Source organism: Propithecus coquereli, unplaced genomic scaffold (genome assembly GCF_000956105.1).
Source record: "Propithecus coquereli isolate 6110/MARCELLA unplaced genomic scaffold, Pcoq_1.0 Scaffold473, whole genome shotgun sequence".
Classification (NCBI taxonomy): domain Eukaryota; kingdom Metazoa; phylum Chordata; class Mammalia; order Primates; family Indriidae; genus Propithecus; species Propithecus coquereli.
The window spans coordinates 1,641,667-1,649,746 of NW_012150541.1; the positions used below are offsets into that span (position 1 = coordinate 1,641,667).

Here is an 8,080-nt window from a genome sequence, read left to right on the forward strand (position 1 = left end):
GGACTTGGGGGGGGGGACCAAGGGCAACACACGTAACCTAAACATCTGTACCCCCATAATATGCTGAAATAAAAGAAAAAAAAAAAGAAATAGTGTTCAAGAAATACAGATAGAATTGTTGGATTATTTTGAAATTCCTTTAGTTTCGATGGGATCTATTCTTTTAATCAAGGCAGTATCCTTGGGATGAGTCACATGGATGACAAATTACCAGTGTAAATTTTTAATGTGGTTTATATTTTTAACTAAATAAAGCAAAAAGCCAAAGTAACAAGACAGTGTGGAGCTGGTGCAAGGATGGACTAGAGAGCCCAGCGCAGAGCTGTGCGTGTGCAGTCATTGGTGTATGGTGGAGGGGACGGGAAAATGACACAGGGGAAAGCAGACTGATATGCATAGTATGGAGACATGTATGTATATCACACAAAGGATTTGCATCCAGTACCCAGAATATATCAGGAATTTCTAAAATTCAGTAAGAAGAAACAACCCACTTTTTAAAAGAGCCAAAGACTTGAATAGGTCCTTCTCTAAAGAGGATATTCAATCGCCAACAAACGTGAAAGTTCTCAAGATCATTAATCCTTAGGGAAATGCACATTAAAACTACAATGACGAATGTGTCATTGCACCCACCAGAATGGGTAAAATGAAGTAGACACTAGCAAGGGTTGATAGGATTTGGAACTGTTGGAATGTTTATATATCGCCTGAGGGAGTAAGAATTGGCACAGCTACGCTGGAAAACTGTTGAACAGTCAGGACTAAAGCTGAACATACAAAGCCCTATGCCCAAGTGACTCAAACTTATGTATATTCTCAATAGGCTTGTGTGCCTGTGTGTCCTGGGAGGTATGCATGAGAAAACCCATGACAGCATTACTCGAAATAGGCATTAACAGGAAACCACCCAAATGGCCATCAAAAGTGAAATGGATAAATATATTGTAGCAATGAAAAGGAACAAAGTACTGCCACACACTGTAAGATAGTGTGCACAGCGTTGAGCAAAAGAAACTGAGCACAAAGAACTAGATACTGTATGTGTCCATGTATGTACAGTTTGACGCAGGCAAGATGAAGCTCTGGCTCTGATCAAGGTCAGAGTGATTAACTTGAGGGTGGGAATGAAAGTGGAAAGCGTCAAGGAGGCTCATACTTTTTAAAAATATAAGTGTGGTGAGTCCTGAGATGTGTTCACTTTGTAAAAATTACCAAGCTACACACTGTGGTTCATTCTTTTTGTATGTATGAGTCATACTTCAATAAAAAGGAATTGAATTTGTTTGACTAACAGGAGAAAAGACTGGGGTTCTTGCTTATTGTCTTTAAGCAAATATAGAATTTTATTTAAAATAAGGAAGGAGAGGTTTAGTATATCCAGGCAAGTGGAAGATCAAACAAGTATAAATTAAAGCAATAGAGAATTTGGCCAAGACTTCTTGAGAATGAGGATGATTCAAATACAACAGTGGTTTGTGGGGAGGTGCGAGGCGCCTATCTTAGAATCTTCTGTAAGGCCCAGGCAGTGTCTCAGCACCCGTGGTTTAGAGTTGCCATGTCAATGTCAGGGCAAAGTGAGGTAAGAACAGCATATTTCATTGATTCTAAGATGAGTGCTTTGTCACATTTTAACATCTCTGAAATCAAGATGCATCATACAGTCCACAGCACTTTACAATTAATGGTCGTGTCTTTCTTAGATCCAAAAAACAATGATGCATCAATATGAGATTGTAAGATCAAAAGGCACCTTCAATTTGCTGAAATACGGTAATAAAATTCCTTCTAGCTTGAAGATTCTCTTCTGAGCCTCAATGTGAGGGAGGCTTATTCCCTCAGGAAAGCGTTTTTTGTCCCTAGTGGGGGTGGTTCCACAGAGGATGGGGTGGGGAGGGGACTTGTCTGTTATGAACACTCGATAAATATGAAGCATCCGCCGTGGCCCACAGCCAGCTCCGGATAAAAATTGACATACATTAACATTTATTGCTTGTGGGTTTTGTGACTGACCATCTCTTTCTTTCTCTCTGACTATATAGTCTGTGCTCGTAATGGCAAACTCAAGGTAGGATGGAGGGAGAGCCATGGAGATGCTTTTCATGTGGGGATAAATGGTGGGACAGGGTAGCAGATCGGCCTGGCAAATCCGAGCTGAGAGAGGCGGTCGGGACACAGACAGGGACATGGGCTTTGCTGCCAGAGCTCCTGTCCTGGCAAAGACCTTAGAAGCCATTCCAGGAAATGAGGTTTGGTGTTAGAGAATGTTGTTACTGAGATAACCAGTATTTCCCCGAAAGGTGGGATTCTTTCCCATTTGGTGTCTGTGAAGCCAACGTATGAATCCAAAAGTGAGCATTAACAGGTCCGGCTTTATTCAATTGGCCATGGAGTGGAGAAGTGGGAGCATAGCTCACAAATCAGCTTGTTGTATAAGAGGTGAAGGGTTTAAAACATAGGACTTCTTTTAATAAAGGAGTTGAGTATTAAAAGCAGAGGGTGGAACATCCATGTCTTTTCTGGGAATGTGTGGAGAATCTCTCAGAACCAGAACACCAGCTGCTCTTCATCCTTTCATGGTCTCTTCTGGTCATCACCATGGTGATTGTCAACTCTCACGGAGTCAGAGGGAGTGTCTTTTAGCATGGAAATTAGAGTATAATAAATTTAACGGTTTCTAGAGGTCAAGTGGCCCACCATCTTGGATCACACCGTCTTAGCCATTTCCAACTGGTTTGGTCATGAGAGTCTCAGGCATCCTGTTCCTTACAGATAAGCACAGTTAGGAAGGCAGAGTTTGAGGGGTCAGTATTCAGCTATATTAGGCAGACTTGCAAGGAGAGGTAAATGCTCAGTTATGTTCTATAGGCATTACATTGGGTAACAGTGTTTCACAGGCATTACACTAGGTAACAGTGTTTCACAGGCATTACACTGGGTAACAGTGTTTCACGGGCATTACACTGGGTAACAATGTTTCACAGGCATCACACTGGGTAACAATGTTTCACAGGTATTACATTGGGTAACAGTGTTTCACAGGCATTACACTGGGTAACAGTGTTTCACAGGCATTACACTAGGTAACAATGTTCTACAAGCATTACACTAGGTAACAATGTTTCTGTCTCAGAGAACGAATTGAAAACTTCATGTGTCTGTGTGTGTCCATAGGCAAAGAGTGACCATTCAATCATAACATATATATATATACATATATATAAATATACACGTACCTGCTAAGAAGATTGGCTCTGGGCTGGGGCAGCCTAAGAGCCCAAGCCACAGTGGCTCAGCACAGTGGTTGGGAAGAATCCAAACCAATCATTATGAGCAGGGATGCAAAGTGTCTTTGTGCAGGTATTTAGGTTGGTGGTGGTGTCTTGCTGTGGGACACATAACAGGCTGTGGTGTTCATTCTTGCCCATCTGCAAGCAGAACACTATTTTCATTGACACCCCGGGGAAAGGATTGGAGATCAGGCACTGATCTTATGACACTCTCTGGTGGGAGACCAAGTTGAACCATATACCTGAATTTTCTCATTTGGGGTGGAGTGCAGGTGGCCAGGGTAGTTTGCAGAGGCTAACGAAGAAGGAGGTCAAAGAAAATTAGCCAAGCATACATAGAGATATTTGTAATATTTAACTATGCACAATGTGGTTTTTTTTACTTTACTTCTCTTTGGGGGATGAGAAACAGGAGGAAGCTTCTCTGGGTAGGAATTAAGTCAGTTTAATTTCCTGACAGCAAACGGTATCTGAGAGATTTAGTAGAAACACAATCCAGGGATTTCAGTCTCCCATTGTCTTTTGAGTTAGATTACATAGCTCTGGTTAGAAAGGGGGAAGTGTAGGAAGCAAGAAGGCAGGTCACATATCAATGTTGCAGGCCCTACTTTGCCAGGGCACTGAGGTCATGGGATCCAGGAAGGAAGACTTGCCGTTATTTTTCTTTCTGCCCAAAATTTAGTTAGGAGGAGACAAGCAAAGAGGAAGGATCAAAGGTTGTGCTCTTTCAGTGGCATGATTGCCACAAGCTTGGCTTTAATGGTGAATGGCCATTAATTAAGGAGATAGATTATATAGACTAAAAAGACATGGCTCAAATATCCAAAAGCCCTGCCTCTGACCTCCAGAGTTACATTAGTGGACAAAGAGCTGCCATGTTGCTGACCGACAGAGTGCTGGAAGCTGTCTGTGCTGCACGATCTTCCTCTGTGCCTCTGCCTACATCTTTAAGGCCTTTCTGCCTCTTGAAACCCTCTTAGGGCCCAGCTCACATTCCACCTCCTACCTGAACAAGTGTCAGCTGGATGTGAGGCTCAATGGTAGATTCAGTAGGGTTGGTAGAATCATATTTTCAATGATTAATTGGTATATTTCTCCCTTACCTCCTGCCCCTATACTCATCAAATTCCTTCAGGTGAGCCCTGAAAAGCTCTCCCCTAAGACAGCCAGACATGTCTTACCTACTGCTCATTGGAAGAGGGCCACTGCAGAGATGAGAGCACAGAGGGTGGCATGTGCTTGGTTATTAAATCCAGTTAGTGTGAGACAGACAGATATTGGAGGCACATTTGCAGAGCTAGTTCCTTCCATACCCAGAGTAGATGAAAGACTCATGGACTTGGAAAGAGAGCCCACTCAGACAAGAACAGCAGAGGACCCAGCAGACAACAAGCAGCAGTCTGGGTTGGGGCAGAGTATCACTGGTCAGTGTCCAGCAGCAATCACGCTCATTTGTGCCCTGAGACATTGCTCAGCCCACCCCTCCCAGGGGACACCCCCGGATTAACAGCATAGGACACTCAGAAGTCTCCTGTCACTGATGCCAAGATCTTGGACACCAATAAAAGTGGTGGGAGCCAGAAGGGAAGACCTAGCACATGGCCAGATTGGAACTAGATGGAAACTGCTTGGAGATTCCATGAAGCTACGACAGTGAGGTATCACTGGATATATACAGAGCCTGATCTTGAGTCTCTTTGAACTTTTCCATGTTGCTATACTCCCATGATGCCTTTCCCCTCTCTTTGGGCACATGTCACGGTGATCTGAGTACAGACTTCATCTCCCCCAGTGGGGTAGAGATCACACCTGTGGCTCATTTTTGGTCTCTACAATGCCTTATATATCATGAGTACTAAAAAAAGATGTTTGCTGAATAACTGAAAGAAAGCTTAACAAGATAAAAAAAATCTTTTCATTAGAGAATAAAATATAAGGAAATTAAAAGTATGAGCTGAAATAGATCCTTGTATTTATATTTTTCATTATTATAGCCTTGCTTCAAAGGCATCTTTTTTCATAGATAATGGTTACCGAAGTCATAGTATAAAATAGTACTAGTAAGTAAAATAATATGGCTTAAGGCTGCAGTCCCCAAGCCCCAGGCCATGGACTGGCATCAGTCTGCAGCCCACCAGGAGCCAGGCCACACAGCAGGAGATGAGTGGCGGGGAGCAAGCAAAGTCCCATCTGCACCTACAATTACTCCGCATGGCTCACATCACTGCCTAAGCCCCGCCCCCATGAGATCAGCAGTGACATCAGACCCTTGTGGGAGCGCAAACTCCACTACAAACTGCACATGCGAGGGATCCAGGTTGCATACTCCCCGTGAGAATCCAGTGCCTGAGGATCTGAGGTGGAGCCGAGCTGGTGACACCTCCACTCCAAGCCCCAGTCTGCGGAAAAACTGTCTTCCACAAAACCAGTCCCTGGTGTCAAAAAGGCTGGGGACCACTGACTTCAGGTACTAACTAATTCAATGTTCTCGACATCCCATTCAACAGAAGAGACGTACTTTGCTTGTTTGTCTTACTCAAGACCTCATGTCTGGGGCAACTCGAGGTAGATTTTTGTAGGAATGGCCTCCAATGAATCATGTCTCCCCATAGCCATGCCCTTATGTAGGCCCTCACCTGACTCTAGACTGGGCCATGTGACTTGCTTTAGCCAAAAGGACTTTGGCAATACGATGCAAGCAGAAGCTTGGCAAGCCCCGTGAGGTGGGGCTCACCCTCTCCAGTTTCTGGGAACCTTTGTGCCTCTGTATGATCAGACTCAGCCAGCCTCCTACAGGAGGAGAGAGCACGTGGGGAGAATTCCAGCCTCTCCACTGAGGATCCAGACATGTCAGTGAGGTTGTCCTGGGCCATCTGGCCTCAGCCAAGCCAGCCAGGACAGAAGACGCATTTAGCTAATGCACAAAATCATTGGAAATAATAAATACATTCTATTCCAGGACACTGAGTCTTGCAGCACTTTATTACGCTGTAAGTGCCTATTGATACACAACTGGGCCCAATAGTTCACACAGAGCAGAGGGTATTTCTGCTGTGATATGTCGTGGATAACCTCAGATATCATCAAAGTATGCAGATTTATTAAGCAGAAGCTGATACTACTTCTCTTTCTCCTTTTACATCATGCCTTCTAGAGGAATGATGCCCTTTAAGTCACTGAGCAATCCCCTTCTCTGTTCCCCGCTGTTCCTCAAGGCTGATGAAACTTTGCTGCTGTTAAAGGCTGAGCTAAGCATAGAAGACCGTGGAGGAGGATTTGCCCTGGACGGAACTACCCTAAGAGTGGGATAACTGGTCCCCTCGTCGAGCTCCCAGTGCCCCACGTCCACTGGGAAGGCAAGGGGTGATCTGAATCTGATTGTGTCCTTCTGGATTGCACAGAAGGTGACACTCATTTCCAGGGGCTTTCTCTATGCCTTTCTCTACTCCTGAGTCCATGAGCAAAGGCAGCTGTGCCTGTGCTTGACGTGGGAATGTTCTTCAGAGGTGCTTACCACATTTTATGAATGTTTTTATGTACTTTATGGTGACAGGGCACTTTGATTCCTCTCCCACCCTGATGGCCTTGAGTGAGTTCGATTTCTGTGATTTTCTCTGCAAAGTCAGGAAATAAGACCTCACCTCCTTGGGAAGGTGGGTGGGGAGGAGGGTCCCAGGAGCTTGGTGCTGTGATCTCTGGGGTCTTGTTCAGTTTTCTCTCTGTCCCTGGAAGACTCTAGATCGTACCCACTCTTGAACCTGTTTTGCAACTACATCAGCTTTTCCTGAAATCCTGTTGCTATTTTGGGGACCCATGACACAGGAGATGAGATGTGTGATGAGAACACTCTGTCCACCCATATTATCTGTGAGGAATAGAATATAGGCCTTTAAGGAAGGAGAGTGTCACCAGCATCAGTGGAGCCCACATTCTTCTGGCTTCCTTTGCAGGGGGGCCAGGCCACCCACCTGCATTTCCTAAGCAGGGGGTGGGTGTCAGGCCATCACAAACAGCCACTGCTCCCAGGGTATGGCATGTCGTGTTCAGATGTGAAAAGCTGAGAGCCTTGGCTCATGCAGACACCAGAGGCTCAAATTCAGAGGGAAGGGTCCCCCTCTGTCCCTTTTCTCTTTACTTGCAGGTCACATACTTGTAGATTTGATTTATCCTGATTGAGAAGTTGCTGGTTGCCTCTTTAAAATAAGACCTGGCTAGAGCTAGTTTGTCTGTAGTGATTGAAAGGCGGAACAGCTTTGTAGAGAACTTGACTTTTAACTTACTTTGTGTAGTTTTTGAGACTTGACTTGATAATTGCAAACTTCTGAGTCAGTAGATTACAATGGTCATCTGTAGCTTTGGTCTTTGGACATCATTTAACTCGTGGGAAAGCACAGTGCTGTAATTTTAGAGCTAAATCTAATGCTCATGTACAAATAGCAATAAGTGTTTTTGCCTCCCTTTCAAGGTATAAATGAAAATACTATTCCAATATTAATAACAATAATAAAAGATGCATAAAATTCAACATTTGGTAAGCCTTACTAGATAACAGCCCCTAGAATTCAAGGCCAGCTCTTCTTCACTACGTATCATGTTGTTGCAGCTGTGAGGGCAAGTTTTTCTCCTGTAAACGACTTGGTTAACATTTCTAACATGCTGGAAGCTGAAAAGTGTTAATTGACTGCTAATTATTAATAGCACTTATGCAGAAAATTCTTTTTTTAAAAATGCATGAATGTTGGCAATCCTTCAGAAGAGTTTTCAGAAAGAAATCATTTTAGATATTTTTC

At 43.9% G+C, this 8,080-nt stretch overlaps 1 protein-coding gene across 1 annotated transcript in view; it reads left to right on the top strand.

Annotated features, from left to right (window-relative positions):
• The window catches only part of LOC105819163 (chromosome unknown open reading frame, human C10orf90), a 209,961-nt gene that overhangs the window by 47,376 nt on the left and 154,505 nt on the right, over positions 1–8,080 (top strand). The window lies entirely within an intron of this gene.